Source organism: Numida meleagris, chromosome 6, assembly GCF_002078875.1.
Source record: "Numida meleagris isolate 19003 breed g44 Domestic line chromosome 6, NumMel1.0, whole genome shotgun sequence".
Taxonomy (NCBI): Eukaryota; Metazoa; Chordata; class Aves; order Galliformes; family Numididae; genus Numida; species Numida meleagris.
The window spans coordinates 9,303,427-9,324,303 of NC_034414.1; the positions used below are offsets into that span (position 1 = coordinate 9,303,427).

Genomic DNA, 20,877 nt, shown 5'->3' on the forward strand with positions numbered 1-20,877 from the left:
GGCATTGGCATCAGAGAGGAAGCTGTATGAAGTCTTCAGGTAGAGTCTTTGTTGCTTTTGATTACTGTAGGGTTCCATTCTGATCTCTGAAGCCACTTGTGCTCCTGCTCTCACCTGCTGTATTCGTGTGGGGCTCACTTGTATAGATGCAGTAAGCCTGATAAGGACTGCTCTTGTGAGAAGATACGTGCTTTCTGCAGCGTACTTTTCAAGATGAGCCATTTCAAGTTGTGCGTTCAGTCTTGTGAATTAGAACATGAGAATCCTGAGCTATGTTGAGAAGTGCAGAGACATCCCGAGGGAAACAGTATAGTGCTGAAGAGCTGTTTTTCCATTTAGAAGAGGAGATGCTGTTACTCATTCTGCAGTGTATATATGTTGAATAGCTTAAGATTTCCTTATACTAGAAAGTTGCTGGGAAGTTACGCAGCTGCGAAAATTCTAAAAAATAAAGTATCAGTAGAGTGAAGCATTTTGTTCCTTCCTCACAAGATGCTTCAAGAGGCAACGTGGTATGTGTGTGAGGGGAGGGGGGACCTAATATTCTGCATATTTCAGCAGCATAACTGTAAGTTACTATTACCACATTTTCTGAAATAAGAGAGTGCTGGACTCTTCTGCGTAATGAAACCTGCATTTTGTTATACATCTTAAATGCAGAGTGGAGTTCAATTTGTAGGACAGAAACTTAATTAGCTTAATTAGCTATAAAGTCCTGAGTGGTTCACGTGATGATTTTCAAAAACCTTCCATACTGCAACCTGAAATGCAACTCAGGTGTAGAGCTAGCTTTTAGTTTTATTTCAGTATCTTTCCTCAAGGATAAACCTCAGATAGCATTATGTGGGTTATCAAGCAAAAATGCCTTAAGCATACCACCACAGGGAAGTGTGTGTTCTTCCGCTCTGCTTTATTTATAGTTTGATAATGATTTTGGAGTTGTGTTTAGCTCCTTACAGAGCTGCAGTTGTGAGAATAGAGGGAAATGCTAATGTTTTTGTGGAAAGCAGCAGCATGTTCTTCACTTGCTAACTCAGTTAATTATGGTAGACGTATTTACTGCTGTTCTGAACTGAGGTCAGTAAGACCTGGCGCTGTCAGGATAGTTTTTGATTTGGTTACTACGAAATGATTTATATAGGTGGAAGAAAAACTTATTTTTGTTCTGAGTCTAGGGCTCTTGATGCATTATGATTAGTATCTTGAGAGCATAGTTCTCCGTGTATTCAAAGTATTTAGTTATAAATCTCTGTCCTTGTCCTTCAAACTGGCTTGATATATGAAAACTTCTGTTTATAAATATTTTCTCTGCTTAAGGGAGATTACAGCTGCATATACCTGATTCCATTCGAGTTCATTGTAACAAACGTTAGAAATGTATCTCAGTGGGATCCAAGCTTTTTCAAATTTTGGGAATATTCTTGAGCACATCTGGAGCTTTGAGGGGAAGGAACTGTGAAGTTTGAATTCAGACTCAAGTATCTGGAAAGAGCAAAGTTGTAAGTTGTTTAGTAAACATCACTGTGAGGGAGAGAGATCTAGTTGTAGCCTCTTGAAGTTCACTGTGAATGATCATAGTTGTTTATCAGAGTGCATTAATATATATTTCACAAATCATCCTGAGTCAAAAAACTGACAGTGTTCTTTCAGAAAAGGAAGCTTGTGGTACAAAAGCAGTCCTCTTTTTCTGTATATCATTTAACACCTAAGGGTGTTCTGGCACATGCCTTGTAGCCTTTCTGCAGTAAAAGCCCAAGTCACGGTGAGCAGAAAGCACAGTCTGAGTGTGGCTTTGATGAGGGAGCTGACCTCTTCGTTACACAGTGGTCTGTCTAAGCGAGCCCAAGCCTTGTATTCTGGGGGTGGCATTTTTCTTACTCATTTTTTCTTTGTGTAACCCTGCATTTTATATGTTGGCTGCAGGTCAGTCATTGCTCAGCCAACAGCTGTACTGCCCAGTTTGAAGAGTCACTAAACTGATCTGCAAGGTTAGTTTGTTCATCCCTAGGCTTCCAAGGATTTCCAGCAGTAAATCTGGAAAATACATCTAATCCCACTGAAGCATTCTTCAGGTTTTTTGACATGAAGGATCATGTGGTGTAGCTATTGTGATTTGTGTGCAGCAGTGGAGTCTCTGGGACACAAACCAGTGATTAGGAGCTGTGTGATTTGGGGGGAAAGGGAAGAGTTTGTTTGCTATTTCTGGGTTAGAGAATGATGGCAGTAAAATTTTAATGAACTGACTAGAGGAAACAGACCCAAAATCCAAAAATCATGCCAAATATCAGCTTTTTGTCGGTGGTAGAATTTGTTCAGTTTATACACCTGCTACAGAAGTGCTGCTTTTTTTTTCAGATGTTGGCTTATTTGCAGAGATGAATGTAAGCCTCTAGGCAATAATAGAGAGAATAATAAACAGAAACAAAAACAAAATTGCGAGCATCTGTCCATGATGATTTCACTTTTACATCCACATTGAAGCAAATGTTTTGATTAATTAGCTATAAGCTTACTTCTCTTGATTTTCTTAGCATTTTTCTTTAATATTAGATTTAGATCTTAATGCAAAGTATGCTACATATTTAGACATATTGCTTTTCTTATAATAATGTAATCAGAAACAAAGATGAAATTGAAGATAGCTACTGAAGTGCAACTGATTAGTGGTTATTAAGTTTGTTTCCAGATACCTAGTGCCTCCTAAGTTGGAAAGGCAGAAAAACAAAATTTCATTGTAATTTATTTTTTGTTGTTGTGGAAATGGTAGTTTCTAACAGATGATGGCAAAATGAGGGGGGCTGAAAGGGGTAGAGAGCAAGCGAAATACGAGTGATTTTTTAAAATGGAATGAAAGGGGATCTTTTAATGTCGTACCATACCTTTCCATCCACAGACGTACTACACAACTGAATCTTCTGACTCAAGAATGATCTTGTCAAATAAACCAAAGAGGGATTTGAGAAATTTGGTCTGATGCTGTGATTCCTTGTGAACTTGGACTCTGGCAGAACTGGTTCAGGAAAACTAGGAAGCCTCTGTGCGGAAGCAAACAGATGGATTTTCCCTGCTAGGCTTTTCATTTAGTTATTTACAAGCGTTGTGAACTGTTGCATCCAGTTTGTGGCAGAAACCAGGGAAAATCCAAAGTAGTTCTCATGGTTGTATGTTTTATATACTGGAATAAGTGCATTAACTGTTGGGTGCTTCTCTTTGGAAAAAATGCCTGGCTTGACATTCTTTCTGATCTGTCCACTGTACAAGCTTTCACAGTTGCTGATGTGAATTAGAGCACAGATCTGAAATGAGCAGGGTGCCTCTTTTTTCTTTTGTGTCGGTGGGAAAAGGTGGCTGGCTGTGGCTGCGTGCACCAGCTTCTGCCTCCTGGCTTTGGGCGGGGGCCAGCCTCTGCTTGGCCTACTGATTTTCAGTTCTAGGAGGGGATTGCAAAGGCAAATTGCATCCCAGCTTACCTTTACTTTCAAGGACAAGTTGAACAATTCTCACTGTTTAGATCCACCAGAAATAGCTCTAATTTATTTAAATGAATAGCACATCTGACTCTCCTGTTTGCTGTCTGAAAAGCTGGATCCTATTTTCCATGGCCTCACTCTTCCCTTCCACCCCCGCTCTCTCTTCCTTCTCCCAGAGGAGGAGAGTGCTGCCATACGGCATAGCAATCCTCAATGCTGGAAGTGGCCAGTTCAGGACAACTGGAAAGGAATGTGAGCCATTACTGGAATTCTAATCTCAGACTCTTCTAGAAAAGAGCTTAACAGCTTTTTGCTTGTCCTCTTGGGTCTGATGTTTGACAGGAAATGAGTTTGAAGGGTTCAGGAGCAGGTCACAGAACTCGTCTTGCTGCCAGCTGCTCTGCCGACCTTAACAGTGTGTTTGCAGAAATCTGATACACTTGCTTATTATTAAAGCCTTTTCTCCGAGAAAACTTATTTCCAAAGCCAGGTCCTAGTAGACGTATTGCTAGCATATTACATCTTTGCCTCTCTTGAATTCTTCTCCACTGACACTTGTTGTGACCTAAGACTCTAGCCATGTGAAAAATGCTGTTTTGTAATTCAAGGCAGAGTGAGCAAATGTGTTTGCAGGCATGTTTATGTTTGTTCTTTTGCAGCACTTATTTTGTTTGTCCATCTGTGGGATCTCAAAGAAACCCAGATGCTTTCCTGATCTTGCATAGTTAATGTTAGACTACGTTAAATACCTCAGATCTGGTCCCAGTAATTCTAATGAATGGGCTTTTTCCTGTATAGCAGCTGAGAAGTATATTCCCAAGCAAACTTAAAAATGAAGTTGCCTCCATACTTTCTTGGAATCCTACTGGCAAGCAAGTGTTGTTCAGAGTAGAACGAAGTTCAAATAGGCCATGGAGACTAATGGCATGTCCCTCTTTCTTCATCATGTCTTTATAAACTGCTTTTTTTTTTTTTTTTTTTTTGAAATCAAAAGCATCAGAGCAGGGCAGATCAGATCAGGACAGTGTGGAAGTCCAGTAACAGAGCTACACTGGCAGGAATGTTGCAACTAATACCGAAAAGCTATAGCAGAAGTACACTTGATCACATGCTTTGGGTGTGCTGCATCTTCTCAAAAGGACCGTTAGCAGCTTTGTGTGTTGCATTTGGAAGGACTTGCCTAGAAAGGGATCCTTGCATAGGCCCTCTGTTTCGGCTCAGGAGGCTGGTTTTTCCCTCCTCTTCTGCTCCCAATCCAAGAAATGTAGGTGTCACTGCAAAAATAATTGAGATGAAATGAATATAACACAAAATATGCAACCAACAGGTCTTACATGGCTGCAATTTTTTAGCATCTCTGCCTTTTTGATTTCTCACTCAACTCATCACTTTGGCTCATCTGCAGCTTCTGCTGCTTTAATGTGTTACTCAGTTTGTACTTGAACTGGTTGTCTCAAGTGTCTGTTATCTCTCCAGTGTGCCCTAGAAAACAATATGTGTGCAAATACACTGACAAAAAACAGACCAGTGGAATATAGAATTGTACTGTTATTTTGACTTTTTTGTTTAACTGGTGAAAAGTGTTCCACAAGTCATGAGAAGTAACTGAAATGAGCTTGAAAGCTCATTTCGAGCTGTCACTCGTGGATAATGGCTGCTTCAGCACTAATCATTTGTCCTTCCTGCCCTAGTTTGAAAGTGGCTATGTAAGCCAGTTTATTATCAGATGCCAAGTTGAATAAGAACCTTTTGATTCCACTGAATGATTACCAGACTTCATAGCACTGAGTAAAAATAGGATGTTCTTTTCATTTTCGTGCTGCCTGTGTACAACACTATAGTATGGGAAAGTATAGGTACAGCCATGAATTAATAACAACTATGATTCTGGTTCAAAATATTTCAGGACTGCTTTTCTTTCTTAGGGTTTCTTGAAAGCTTTCCTTCCACTTCCTTAGCTACGCTATTTGAGAGGGGATACTTCCACCTGAATAGAAGATTTCTTAAGGCAATACATAATTTTTCTAGTTTTGGTACATGCAAGTTTTTAATTGCTTTATTGAGATAGACCTAATTAAAATATTTCCTTCGATAAATGTCACTATTTCTAAGACCAGTTATGACTATAGATATGGGATGTGATTTGTTTCTCTTTGTTATGAGTAGTTTGTTACAAAGTAATCAATGTCTGTTAGTACAGCAAAATTAGAGTTGTAATATACCTCTGTAGTAAGGTTGGACCTATTTTGAAGAGGATCTGAATGTTCCAGCCAACCAAAAATGATAGATATTTAGTGTCCAAGATAATAAAATCATCAAAATTATCTAAATTTATAAATTTTGTCTAATTCCTTTTTATTTTGATAAGGGAATGGAAAAGCTAATTTGTATTTATCTTTAGGTCCACTCAGAGATCTGAAATGAGAAAGAGACTGAAGCTTATTTTAAGCACAATGAAAATTAAGCAATTAGAGGGTAAGCAGATGAATATTAGAGGAAGAGAGACAAAACTTCATTGCAGTAATTTGATTTTTATGGTCAGTATATAGTGGCAAAAGGTAATAGCCTTGTTCTGGGTTAATGGTGACCTGCTGAGAGAACACAATACACGATTCCTTTAGACCATTATAAATTGGCAGTGGCTTTTTAACTCAAGATTAAGGTGTGAGAAGTGCCACCTCCTTAGAAAAGGGATGCCCAGCCTTCCTGACCACTTCATGAAAATATCTATGTCGCAGGGACCAGAGGACATTTCATTTTTCTATCTATATATTCAAGACCAGAGGATGGAGAATCTTCAAAAAGTAGATCATAGATATGAGATATCATAGGTGGAGAGAGAACAGCTCTATACAGGCCTTATTGTCCTGTTGCAGAGGCTGAAATTCTGCTACGTATTCACTGTAATTCCTAGGTCAACATGGTGCCTTTGTTATGGCATTCTGCTGTGGGCACTGCTCTGGAAACATGTCATCCCCACAGGTTGCCCTTACTGCACACATAAACATAACTAGCTCCCTCTTTTGATCATTCAGTTGCTTCTCTGCACTGTAAAAAGTTAAGAACTGCAGTTTTTAACTTTCTGGTGACTGACGCTTTTCTTATACTTCTATGCAGATTAGCAAAGTACAGTGAGACAAACATCAAAAGGGAGTTCAGTCTCAGAAAGGTTACAGACAGGAATGTAGAGGACCTTCACAGTGCAGACAACTACTGACCCAATGAAGTCACCTGGAATTGCTTCACTGCTTACGGTATGACTTTAGGGGATTCTTTTGCTTATGTTTTCATGGTTTTGTTTTTCTTAAAGCAGAACATTCCATTTTTACCACAATGGAAGCTTAAAAAAAAAAAAAAGTACTGCTCTTGATAGACCTGTGTTTCAGAACATTCATGTCTTGAGGAGAAAAAAAAAAAAAAAATTGACCCGAAAGATAATAATGATTCCAAGAATCATTAATTTTCCTCTTCTGGACTGAGTCCTGAAAAAACTTGCTTGTAAAGGCAGAATTTCAGGGGGAACTCCAACTTACAGTCATCGTTGACTCACGACCCAAAGAACTGAAAATAATGAATTAAGAGAAGTTTAAGAAAAATCTGCACATGGATTCTCCAGTCTTTGTATTACAGCATCAGCTTTTCACATTCAGAGGTTTTCCTCACTATTGTAAAAGAGCTACACAAAAATCAGAGGAAACAGTGAGCTTGAATTGTACTTTTGATAACAATTTGTGTGCAGTTCACTGGGGTGCAGGGAAGGAGCAGTACAACATAATTATGTTTTCACCTCTAGTCATCCTGTGTATTTTAACAGAAAAAAAAATTGAGCACAAATGGTGTTTCCTTAAATTAGTGCTATTGACAACAATTTACCCTTGAGTGCAGAGGCTAGATGTACTAAGTTTTTGCTGTCTCATGGGGTCTGTGATTCCCTTAAAGGAAAATGCTGATTAATTTTTTTTTTTCCGAAACAGCCTTCGTTCTCCTCGCGCAGCCACTTTAGTAATCATCTCTTGGGGCCTGATTGAAAAATCCAGTGGAGCTGTAATGGGAGTCACTTCATTGACTTCAATAAGCTCTGGATCGGACCCATGGGGAATGAAGAATGACTTGCCCCTAATCTCTTAAATTCTTCTCCTCTCTCATTCCAAAGTGATTACAAAACTGGTGAGATGGAAGGAATAGTTTTTCTTGATCTTGTGCTCTTCATCAATCTTCAAGTTTATTTTAGGCTATAAATTGCCCTAATCGTGGATGCTTTCTTGTTTTTCTCTTACAATGTTTAGTTGCAGAACGCCAAAATGCATGTTTACTGCCCTTCTGCAGCTGCTGTTGTACCAAGATTGTTTATCTGCATAGTGCCTGTCTGCTGTGGCTTCTTAAGTATTTCACAATCTAAAAAGCTTGAAACTTGTTAGTAGAGTTTTCAAATTGATAAGAGAACCAAACCATAATGTTCTGGGAAGGAATCTATCACGCTGAAAAGTCTAGTTTATTTTCTGCTTTTGTGAAACCAATGCTGAGAGCTAGCATTATAATAGAAATTTTCTGTGGCTGTGCTGTTTTGCAGCACTCCATGCCCCACTTTACTGCTGGTGGAGCACAAATGTGTGCAACAAATGGTTTCCCTAAGGGTGAGTCCATGAGACTATTAAGATAATACATATGGTCATTTTACATAGCTGTACTATATATCCATAAACATTGTGCAGCCAATACTGTGTCATTGTGCAAGCAAAATAGTTTTAGGTATGTATCACTACAACTCTCCAATTCTGCAGCGTTTCCAAAGAAGTGCTGGGCTCTTTAGCAGGCTTACCAAGATGCATTGCTCTACCTCTGCTATGTAAGATCCTAAGACTTCACATGCTGTGCACTGTGGCATCCATCTGAAAGGTTATGGAATTTTGAGGCTTGGAGAGAAATAAATTCCCATGATTCTTCATATCACACATCCATCTCTTTTTGCAACCTAGCCAGCGCCAGTTTCAAAACATTGGCAAGCACTGTGGTGTTCATGGTGATGGATACAAACAGGCTGTTGCAAACATGTCTAAAGTCATGCAAAGTTTTCAGGACCAAGGCAATAAGGGCAGTCGAGGAGGAGCTTGACACCAAGCACACAGAGTGCCACCCCCTACTGCAGCAGCCTTGCGTAGTGGAGTATGGTCTGTCTTGGGCAGCTAGTGATGATTGGTAGCAGGTTCATTTCTTAAATCTGGTCAAGTTAAGACAACCAAAGTCCCCTTCAGTAGCATGCTCAGAAGGCCTTTGAAGGGCAGCAGGGGATTTGCTGTGTGAAGGCAGTTCTTCTCCCTTTGACAAGCAAGGGCATCATGCTTCTTCGTCATGAAGCAAGCTACAAGTTAGCTGCTAGCTATCTGCACTAGACAGAACAACTGTCTGGAGGTTGCTTAGGATCTATGTGAAGCTGTCACAAGGTGTGTTAAGCTGAACAGTCTGTAAAAGGTACTTCCAAACCTGTGCATTTCTGAGTCCCTAAGTTGTTTGATTTGGATGAGGTTGTTGCTTATGATTGTAGCCTTTAGAATAACTCCATAAAGAAGAGCTCACAAAGCCTACAGTTGCTGGGAGAGGTTTGCCTATATTGATGCATAAAGGTCTTGAAAACGATCTCTTTTTGAAAAAGACACCTGTTGTGTCACACTTAGCTTCCTATAGCCGTGTGTGCAGCTCACCCTCGAGGCCTATCTGGCTTTGTCCCTCACTGTTGCTGCAGAGGAGAGACAAGTTTGTTTGCTGTCCCCGTGTCAGGCAAGTCATCGTCAGCATTTACAGCAGCTGTGTGAGCTCTTCTGCACAGCTCTTTCAGAAAGTTAGGGCTGTAGCTTTACGCACCATAGGGGGTAATGAGGTTGGTAGACCCTGAAGACAGACTTATTCTGTAGTAGCTCAAAATGCTGGATGAGTGCTGCCTTGACTAGACTACAGTCATGCTCCTGCTTTGAGTGTTAGGACTGCTCATGGAAAAATACGTGTTGTGCTTTGTTTGGAACTCATCCCACATGTTAACGTTGTGATGTATAGCCTCCGTTCTCTCCTGAAGTGTGTGGCTGGAGTAGTGAACATGCAGAAATTCTTTATATGGGGGAGGGTTCATGCTTTCTACAAAAAGAGAAATTTTCTAATAATAAACACATTTTGTGTGGGTGTGTGGTGAGTTGTTTGTTTGCTTGGCTGTTGGTGTTTTTTCTAAAGAAATTTTTTGTGAAAGTTCGTGTTTGTCCTCAGTGCACGTTGGTTACTGAGTGCTAGAAGTAAGCCATCCTAACACCAGGGAGACAGCATTAAGGGCTCACCTCGTGCCCAGGATGCTCTTTCCCATCACCTCATGCAGAAATGCGTGACAGTGGGCAGGCAGCAGCATGCAGCATACCCCAGAAGAGGATGGTTGTAGAAGGTTGACACGCAAAGGATGCCCGGGCTGCAGTGTGCAATCTTCTGGCGAACTCCTAGCTAGCATTTGGATTGCTAGGCAGAGTGACTCTTCAACCTCTGCAGCCACTGCATCTGCAAGACCACTTCTCTCTCCCCTGTTTCACTTCAGGAACCCTTTCGTCCACTTCTGTGTCTCTTTATTTGCCTCCTGGGATGTCCTTGCGAGCATTTTGGGCATGCCGTCATCTCTGGAGCTCTTCTTTTTCCTACGTAGATCGGATGAGTATTTGCTTAATGACAATAGCAGCCCTGTCCTTAGTTGCCATGAGCTGTCAGCTGTTGGGGGGAAGGAGAAAATGAGCTATTGTAAGAATGATGCTTTCATGCCAACTGGAACAAAGAGCTTGGGTTGCTCCCCCTTCCCCTTTGTTTTAGCTTTCTGGTTTTTCCCAGTCTTGGAGACAGCAGGGCAATTTCAAAATCCTCTGCCCCTGAAGAATAAGGGATATCACTCTACCTTGGGAAGAGGAGTTTAGAAAAATTCAGTACAAAGCAGACTAATATCTGCATCTGTTTTTACAGAGCATGTTGTGAAATGCATGAAAACATGATACGTGCAGAGGCACAGTATTTTTATTCACGTTGATACTGGCTGTCTGTACTAGAGCAGGTATCCATTTTCCAGAAGATACCAGACAAACTGAGCTGTTGCACTGGAGTGGAAGGACACTGCTGGCTCCAAGTGGTACAATGTGTGTGAGTCACTTGGAGAGAACTGCACTGCTGTGAGATTCCCTTCACTAAATTAGATTTCCTTAAGGTTGCTCTTACTTTTTCAGTTGTTTTACCTTTCCCAACAACTGAAGTCAGCATGAATTGCACAACAAAATTAAGTGGCCCAACAGTACAGAAAGAGGTGTGTGAAACCCTAGTCACTCCTTGAATCATTTTTGCAACTCTGACTGGCGTTGTTTTTCAATCCTCAGTTGCTTCTTTGCCACTATGGTTAGAGCATGTATTTCTGTTTTGTTAAAATGTGCAGTGCTGCAATCTTTGCTTAGGTGACCATGCAGGGTGGAGGTGAAGAGGAAGTGTCCAGAGGCAGATGGGATAAGCAGCTGGATGTGCATGGCAGGACTGATCAAGTGAAGTGATAATTCTCACTCTTCAGTGAGAGACTGTATTTTTTTCCAGCATGGCCACAGCTTAGAGCGACAGATGTTGTCTCCTCCCCCTGCCAAGGGGCAATGAAGATGACCTGTATGAATACAGAAGGGTACCTGGAGCCAGCTTGCCCAAGTGATACAACTGTAAAGGCAAGAGGAGGAGTGACGCAGTAGAAGAATGGAAGCAGTCCCACAATTACCTCTGTGGGGCAGCTTGTTTCACTGACCATCACCATGGTTTTTAGACTATCTCTTCTCTGGCTGAACATACTATGGCTGGGGGTTTCAGTGTGATGTTGGTCCTGTTTGGCTCCCTCATTACCTGCAGCAAGGACAGATTTCTTCCATGACACCCACAAAGTGCTGCAAGGGGTTTTACTGGAAGTATATCCCGGTTTGGGCATCAGTAAGATCTAGGATTCTGGGAGTGCGTGGGTCACCTGGGACTCTGCTCTGTCCTGTTGGTTGTTGTTGGCACTGTTATCTAGGTAACATCTTTTGTGAATTTGTTCCTTTCAGTGTCCATCTCTCACTAGAGAGGCCTGGGTGCTGCACTGGACAGAGGCACAAGCCCAGGCAGGGTGGGAAATGCAACATAGCAGAGATCCTCAAAACTGGGATGTGCTTTTGCAGTCTCTGAGAGGCGAGTTCCTGCTGGGATGACAGTGATACGAGGACTGACAGCATAATAAGTGACGCGGGTTGCTGGAAAACCAGGGGGATGCAAACTATGACCAGTGTTTGGCTTTACTGGAAGAAAAGTGATTTCCTCTCTTTTGTGCATACCTGCTAGAAAACTCACAGGTGACAGCAACAAAATTTGAAGTCACAAGCAACTTTTTGGGGAAACTGTATGTTTGTTGTATTTGTTTAAGTGGAAAGTTTCTCTGTATGATGCATGGTAATTCACAGCTATAGATACATCCTAAAAGATGTTATAGTGTAGATCATATGTTCTGCTGATAGAATCCAGGTGTGGGGTTATACTGAGGATTTGTCACAAGCTGATCATAGTTTATATTTTATCTGCTACAGTTTTAGGTCTGATTCCTGAAATTGTTGTTTGTGCATGTGATCCTTTCTCTCCCCAAGGCCTCATTAAATGTATATTTTAGTAAATTGCTCTGTGTTTTTAATACAGTTGACTGACCCCTAGTGCTTAATGGAATTTTTTGCAACAGAAGTGCTGGAGCTGCAGTGGAATGATGGATAGCATCAAACTGCTTGAGAGATGCATCAAATGTGAAGTCAAAATGTGTGCATATATGAGGGACAAATAGCCTCTACTGATACAAATAGTTCCCTATTGCCATATGAGTTACTAAGTCACAAGAGCATTAATCAGTAGGTTTATTCCAGGAAGCTTTCTAGGGCTGAGGGACAATATGATCATCAGCAGAAGGATATTGGTGCTGCCAGAAACAAGGCTGCAAACTGCAAAGGAATTTGAGAAAATGCATTCAATGATGTACTTGTAATAGTTTTACATATTTGTAAAAACTGTGGAATGAATTAATTATATTCCCAGAGCTTACAATATAAGGAAATCTGAGAAGATAATATTTTCCACTGATGATGATAATAAATGTGATCTATATTAAGTAGGTAAAAAATACTCAAGCCAAAATTCCATAAAAAATTGGCAAGTCATGTTTGGGCAGTTTTTCTTGAAAACTGTCAAGAATGTGAGCTAAAGGAGTGTTGCTGGAAATCTGTATGCCTAACTATACCTCTAATGCAGCTGGAAAAAGCCATGAGGTTTTATTCTGGTTTATGCAAAAATATGTAAAATGACAAAATGCTATGGGGAACTAAAATTATGTCCCCCCTCTCCCCACCATGTTGCTCAGTGCAGCTCCCTTCATATGATGGGAGCCATTGTTCAGCTGCCTCGCACTGGGGCGTGGAGGCATGGCCGCTTTGTGCTGGGCTGGGGTGCTGCTGGCAGCAGCACTCTGCTTGCCTCCAGTCTGTACCACCACCACCTGGTGCCTGGGAAGTACTTCTTCAATGCATCTGTCGGTGCATTCACCGACAAGGCAAGGGAGGCAGTTGTTTCTTTCTGACTCCTGTGGCAGCTTGTAGTATTTCTAGAACGAGCTGATTTTTTTTTCCCCATTGAGAAGGGAAACTTTCAAAATCTTTTGTCTATTTGCATGTATGTATAAAAATATATCTAAATATATTAAGTGTGTTTAGAGCTATATGCATACATTAAATAAAGATATCTCTAGGTATATATATTTAGAGATGAGACTGATGCCTAATCAGACTTGTCCGTTTTAAGCCCCAGATTGCCTCTGTCCCAGCCAGCAGGCACGTAGCAGAGTCAGCTGCAGAGATAAGTCAGCTTCACCGTGGCAGAGTGATTAAAACCTGCTGATCTGAACTCCTTAGACTCCCAGCATTTTTGATCCAGATCTAAGCTTGGTGGCACAAGCCTGTTTCTAGCACTAGCGCAGATAGCTGAAACACTACAGCAATCGCAGCTGAGCACTAGAAAATGGGAGAAGCTAGTCAGTCACATGAGAGGAGATGAAAGCCAACACTAAGTGCTGTGATTATTCTGTCAAAATGACTGTTATAAACATGTGTTTAAAAAAGAATCCTTAGCTAAACAATTCCATCAGGTGATATTAACTGGTGTCACTTTCTAATCTGGGCTTGTGAATTGGCTGACTTGTGAATGCTTTGCAGGAAACTGTTAGGAGAGGGGCAGCGGTACTTGCCCAGCTGGAGGCCTGCTGACGTGCAACACAGGGGTGCTGGAGAGGGGCTAGCAGCCCCAAACATGTTGTCACACAACCCACCGGTACCACCATGGAAACTGTTGCCTGTGCCCCAGCAAGGGGCAGGGACAAAGTGGCTGAGTGGGTGATGTAAGAAGGTACCTGGTGACTCCAGCCAGAGGTTCACTGAAAACCTGGCCAGTAAAGATTTGGGACCTCACCTTGGGGGTCATTTCTGCATGATTGCTTGGTATGTTCATGTGAAACTTGCTTGCCCATCTGCAGCATTTGTGTTGTTTGAACTTCGTTGTCAATGGAAGAGGCAAAGCTATGCTTGGGCTAACGTAAAACTCAGTGGTTTGTTTCAGCATTCAAGCTCAGTTCTTTATTTGTGTGATGGGTGGATGAAGCCCACTGTGTTGATGCAGTGGTTGCACGTGCACCTGCTACAAGCAGCTCTTACTGTGTATTTCTCCAGCAACCAGGTTTCTCCAGGTTTTGTGGAGCTCCCTCTGTGGGAAGAGCATCTCTCTGTTTTCAGTGATACTGAGTGACCATTCAAGGAATTCAAGAGTAGGAGAAAAGGTAGAGAATTTTGTCACATAACTGACTTTTTTTCATGAAAGCATCGAAGTTAAACCCCAAAAAAAGTCCCTTTAAAATGTCAAGATGATGTAAGGTACCTGTGTACCACCCTTCTTGGGTGTTCTTGGCTCCACTGTCCTTGACCTGAGTAATTTCAGTGCTATTTGTTTTGAGTAATTTTGGTTTTGCTGCTGCATGTCCTTGTGAATAAGAAACAATGTTTCTATTGGCAGCAGTTTGTCTTCCATCCACCCCTGTCTCCTAAAGTATGATAAAAGCACAGAATGAACTCCCAGACTCTGACCTTTAAAGCATGTGTGCGTTTTGTCACACAAGTGGACTGGGAGCAACATTTTATCCTTTAAATGTTCATGCATCCATGCTAATGGAAGAAGTTGAAGGTCATGAGATTTGGGTCTAGTCCTTGAAGATACCTCAGGATTTGGAGGTTTGGTGATGGCACTTAGAAATCCAGATCTAACTTCTGTAACTTGAGATCTGACTGGGTGAAATCACTGGAACCTCTGGCTGTGCCTGTTTGGGCGTTACGATTTCATACTCATAATTTCCTGGGGCTGAGATTCAGAGTTTCTAGCCGAACCAACTTTAAAGAGGGAGAAGCAGGTTGCTAATAAGGGTAGCTCTCTAGGGATTTTTTTTTTCTTTGCATATTCACATTTCTGAGAACTCCAGACTGCAGAACCAAAGGTCTTTTCAGGTTTAAAAAAGCAAGAAGGATTCTTGCAAGTTTATGGGAGGCATCTTTTTGGCCTCTGTGTGCTCTTGGCTGTAATCTTGAAACCTATTGGGAAATGAGTGAGAATGTGGTCTTCTGCACAGTGCCATAGCGCCTGCTGGTTTTATACTTACATAATTTAAAATGTTTTAAGCAATTTCTGTTTTAAGAAGAATTAATCTCCCAAGAAGTGTGTCTGCTCCAAATAGGAGGACTGCAGTTCCCATAAGCTTCTCCAGAGCTTTGATGAAGGTTCCTTGCTGGATCTGTAAGCACACCTTGTCAAGTTTAGAGTTATGAGAAGTATCTGTGGTGGGTTCAGATTTCATGACCTTTTGTTCCTTGAAAAGACTCTAATCCCCTTTACTCTTCACTGAAATGTTGAATGACTAGATTCATGACATTTACTGGTGTTGGTGGCTGCAAAAGGTGGAAGCTGTCACTTACTAGGAGTGTTAATAGATGTGTTGGATGACTTTGTGGGATGCCTAGCTTATTTTTGTTTGGCACTGTTATACAGCCATGGCTTTTATCTTGTTAAATTCCTAGAACCAACATCAAAACCTGCACTTGCATCTCCCTCACTCCTCCTTTATGGCCTAGAAATAAAGGGTAATGCTGCTGTTCAGGAGGCTGCACTGTTCTGTGGTAAGGGGGGTACATTGTGTCTAAAGGTCCTGTGTCTGGATGTCTGCCCCACAGCATCTTCAGCTCCAGGTTCTGCCTATTCCTAAATGACATGCTCCAAATGTGTGCTGGAGTAACTGCTATTTTATTGCATGACTGTGGCAGGATAATTATCCTGTAATGTGAGATTTTGCTCATACTGTGCCCAGGGCAAAAGTTACTGTCATTCTGGAACAGAGAAGTGTATATGAGTTATATATCTATAGAGTATATATGTAAGTGCCTGCACAGAGAAGTACTGATTCTGTTTCCAAGTGGAATGGAGCGAGGCTGGAGTGAATGATGTACCACTGTATGCTTACCTGGGACTTGCTTCCTTTTTCTTTTTTTCCCTCCACCCCTAGAAGTCCAGAAGAACCCCCTCAACTTTTTGTCAAGGTCACGTAATGGTTACATGATTTTGAAAAAATTATATTCTTGGGTTATACCTTGGCCTATTTGACCTGTTGAAGTCTTAGGGTTAGTGATCCCATGATAATTAGAACAGCTGTGGAATTTGGGCTTTTTTCTATGCATGCATGTTACTTTGGTTGGAGGCTTCCTTCGGCACTTCTTGCTTCTGTGTGACACTATGTGAATCATTACATTTTCAGCTCTTCACTCTCCTGCTCAGTGAGATACAGAAAATCTTGATTTATCCCTGCCTTATGGGTTAACATGTTGCTTGTTGGCACTGTGTTGTGTGATCCCCTGATGAAAGCTGTCATATAAGCTCTGATAATCCAGCACACTCATACTGAAAAGCATGCAGTCTGAACAGTTAGACATGCTTCCTTCTCACTTTGAGAGAAGACAAGTCTTTCAGCATGTTTTGTTTTCAGATTGTGATCTTTAACCTCGATGCTTACGATGGTTGGAAGAGGGAGAGGGCTGGCAAGCGTGTTTCTGGTAGAGATTAACCAGACAGAGACTAGTGGAGCAGCTGGGGGGGATCCCAGCTCTTTGCTGTACAGCACACCTAGCCCAAGAGTGAAGTCTGTATCATGTCAGCAAGGAAAGATCTGCCTCTGCTTGGCAACTAATCTGTAATACTAAACTTGCTTTCTTGCTGTTCTTTCTCTCAGTTTTGTTGGTATTTTCTTCAAGTTCTTATGTCAGTTTTCTTTTCCAGGCACATGGAGGGTTACCATTATATTTTCTTACCAAACCTGAGATGAGGAAGTAATGCAAAGTGGTAGTCTTATAATGACACTAAAGGGTTCTTCTTGCCCTTCCTTGGGAGCATGGAGAAGAAAGTGTGGGGAAGTTTTAGGATTTTGTTTTGGCTTTGATTTGCTGAGGTATAGGAACTAGGTGAAATGAACAGCCTGGGTTTTCAGTTTCAATTCTTCTATCCTCTGGTTTCATCATTTTGGAAATGTACGGAATGCATGAAGAGTCTTATTGCAACATATTCCAATAAGACCAGTGTAAAATTGGCCTGGTTATAATTGTTTTACGTCCTCATTGACCACGATATTCTTTCTGATTAAGTAATTTAAAGAGTTGTATCCAAATCAAGACGTTCTTAATCTCACAAGTTGTCATAGTGGCTTCTGTCTTAGATTCTGACTGCAGGATTTAAATCACTTTCTGCAGTCAGCACTCCTACAACTTGAATGTTAGTACAGTATTTTGAAAGAGGCTGATACTTCTGTAACACAGGGTAAAGAGATTCAGCATTCCTTGAGTTGTCTTAGAACAGGGACAGGGAGGAGGAGCAGGGTCCAAACCCACTGGCCTAACTCCTGGCAGTGTAGATAAATGCTCTCAAGACATATTATGAATTAACCCCACCTACACCCCAAAACTGTTCATACTTAGGTTTTGCATGTGTCTGAGCCATTTCCTTTAAAAAAATATTTCATTTGTGAATCTGATATGTTCGCTATATACCAATAGTGCTGTGGTAATAAACAAGTGACGGTTCTCACAATTAATGCCAGCATTGCAGCTCTTTTCTTTCAGATTAAAATAAGTGGTTTTATGGTCTTGGGGAAAGGGATTCCAACATACCAAGTACTTGAGGGGATTAGCCAAAAATATGAACACTCGTGTTTCAGGTTGATAGCCTGTGTGGATGCTGTCATTCTGCCTTCAGGACCTGTGGGTTGGCATCAAGACTGTGTCTGAGCATGTTGAGAGAAGTTCAAGTATTATTAATATATGGGACACATTTCACTGATGTGCAGCTTTGAGTTCCTGAGGACGCCCTTGTTAAAATCTTGGCAGATTATCACAAGGATCTTCTGTGCTTTTGGCCTGAGGGAGGTGTTCCTTCTTGAGCTTCATTAGTCAGGAAAAGAGGGGAAGGTTTCAAAATAAAGCTAAAGTTCAAACTTGGAAAAAAATATTTTGCCTTTTTAGACTAAAAGCTGGTTCTGGGGCGTGTAGTTGCAGGCATGTGCAATGCCATAGGAGTTGTGAGAAAGGCATAAACGTCTTCCTGAAAAGTGAGGTCTCTGCGTGGTCTGACAAGTACTGACTTCTCTGCTAAAGAGTTGCATTTTCCTAGGAAGTTTTCCAGTTCTAGCAGACATGTACCTAGCAGTGAGAAATAGACACTTTAGTGACTTCTGATGAACTTGAAGGCAATATCTGAATTTTTACTGCAAAAGTCTTTCCACTATGCATATGAACTTAATGCATGGGTCTTTGTGGCAAAAACATTAGAGTGAAATGAGAGTGTGCTAACGTCAGTCTGTTCCTTAGCACCTAGACTCCCTGTGGCTGTTTAGGGGGCATCTGTCTTCTTTGGCTGTCCTATTGAAGTGACGAGAGGAACACGTTGAGAACTATTAATATAATATGTACCAGTTCTTCTTCCATAGAGAATCTGAGCAGTTGGATGAACAGATCAAGAACAGTGTCTTTTGCAGTCTTACCCTATCAACTCCTATCCTCAGCATAGGTTACCTATAGTTGAGTGTTAATTATCTTGAAAGGAAACAGACAAGCAAGTATTGCGGAAAAAGGCAGAATCATAGAATCACCAAGGATGGAAAAGACCTCTGAGATCATCCAGTCCAACCATCCACCTGTCACCAATATTTCCCACTAAACTTTGCCCCTCAGTACAACATCTAAACGTTTCTTGAATACCTCCAGGGTTGATGATTCCACCAGCTCCCTGAGCAGCCCGTCCCTGACCACTGTCTCAGGGAAGAACTATTTCCTAACGTCCAACATGAATCTCCCCAGGTGCAACTTAAGGCTGTTCCCTCTCGTCCTGTCGCTAGTTACATGGGAGAAGAGGCCAACCCTCACATCACCACAGCCTCCCTTCAGGTAGTTGTACAGAACAATAAGGTCACCCCTGAGCCTCCTCTTCTCCAGACTGAAAAATCTCAGTTTCCTCAGCCGCTCCTCATAAGACTTGTGCTCCAGACCCCTCACAGCTTCACTGCCCTTCTCTGAACACACTCCAGGGCTTTTGATGTCTTTCTTGCAAATCAATCTTGTCCCAGAACTGAACACAGTACTCAAGGTTCAGCCTCCCCAGTGCTGTACAACAGGTAATCACTGTTACACTGAATTATCTGTTGTGCACTTACTTTGAGTGAAAATGCTGGAAGCTGGTTTAAATAAGCAAGCATGCTCCCTGCTTTGTACCAAATGTTTTCAACCCCAGCTTTCAGGTACAGATAGTCAAGTCCAAAGAAAATTTAATTATGGTATGTAGTTAGCTTTTCATTCCCCTCAAAGCTTGGAATCTGATCATTTTTACAGTTTGTAAAAATTCACAGTGTTTAGAGGCTTGATGAAACAATAGTTACTTCTGTGCAGCTGAGGGCCCCTGTTCCCCACTGTATTCTACGGAGGAGACAATTCTTGAGTGCTCTGAATGTTTAAATGGTCCCTGGAGCGCTCACCAATTCAGGCAGGATTGTAGTTTGAATATTGCTGTGGTTTTTATACCTAAACTTCCTGGTGAGCAGGACAGCAGCTGAAGATGCTCCTTTGAGCAGGAGATTGGGCTCAGTGACATCCTGGGGTCCTTGCCACCCCATGTTTTGTGATGCTTTGTGGTACTTTGTGGAGGTGATGCTGAGGTTTGGTGATAACTAAAGGTAAGCAAGCAGACAAGGTGTCAAAGCAGGCTGAATAATTAAAATTTTGTTAGGACCATGTCATGAAAGGGATGTTGGGGGGATGGCTGTCATATTCGCATGCCTGCCCATCTGCTGGGAGTTGCCTATTCCTGTATTAATCTAGAAGTTTAAAGGTATAATTTTCCATTTCCAGAGATAACCAGGCTGCTTGAGATGTTCACAGCAATTAGTTTCTCTGTTCAGAATAGGCCAAAAAGATTCACATGCTTTGGATGAGTGTGCTTTTATTCGTATTTTGAAAAATTCCTTTATTTTAATCTTTACATTACCTTGTGCAAGCTGCTCTGAAGAGCGAAGTGTCAGGGAAGGGGATTTTTGTAGTTGTTAAATGTTACAGTGCTCTGATGTTGTATTTGTCATCTGACTTTTCTACTCTACTTATGCTAATTTTTTAAAATGTTTAGTATTTAAAATCTGATTACGCTGTGTGAACAGTTTGAGTCCAGTTGGCCTGCTGTAAATCACCCTGTGTATTTTCTATTTCAGCTAAAAATGAGTCATTTCTTGAAATAGATGTGCAGTGGCTAAATTCAACAAAATTTTAAATGCAAGAGAAAACTTTCGTCAGATTGAGGAGAAATTGTATGGGATTGATTTTTAAATTTTCATTATTTCTGGTATACAAGTAAAGTAGGGGAATAAACAGTTCTATCCCATAACTTACATTGATAAGTAGGGAACAGTCACTCCAAGCAGCTCCTTGCATGGAAATGAGAAGCCACAGAAATTATTCAGAATTCTCATGTTCTCTCTGATGCATTTTCAGGGAGACTCGGTGTTTCAGCAAGTGAAGTCCAAAAAGCTTGGTGATGGCCACTGCTTTCTTCCCTGTGGAACCTTCAGATGTTTAAAATGCTGTGCCCCCAGCTGTCATCTTGAGCACCACTAACAGCAGCCTGAGCCAGGGCCTCTAATCCCAGAGGGAGGTAAGAGTCATCCTGAGTAGAAAGCAGATCCGTATTTGTGGCTTTCCAGTCTGCCGGAGAGAGCATATTGGTGGCAGCAGTGTGTCCC

General features: G+C 41.4%; 1 long non-coding RNA gene across 3 annotated transcripts in view; it reads left to right on the top strand.

Annotated features, from left to right (window-relative positions):
• The window catches only part of LOC110401768, a 36,783-nt gene continuing 20,370 nt past the window's right edge, over window positions 4,465-20,877 (top strand). For 2 of the 3 annotated variants that reach the window (XR_002440586.1, XR_002440589.1), the window contains exon 1: window positions 19,176-20,789. This is a non-coding gene — a long non-coding RNA (uncharacterized LOC110401768). Of the gene's footprint in view, window positions 6,725-19,175; window positions 20,790-20,877 lie in introns of those variants that run through there. The other variant, XR_002440588.1, reaches the window with a different exon arrangement.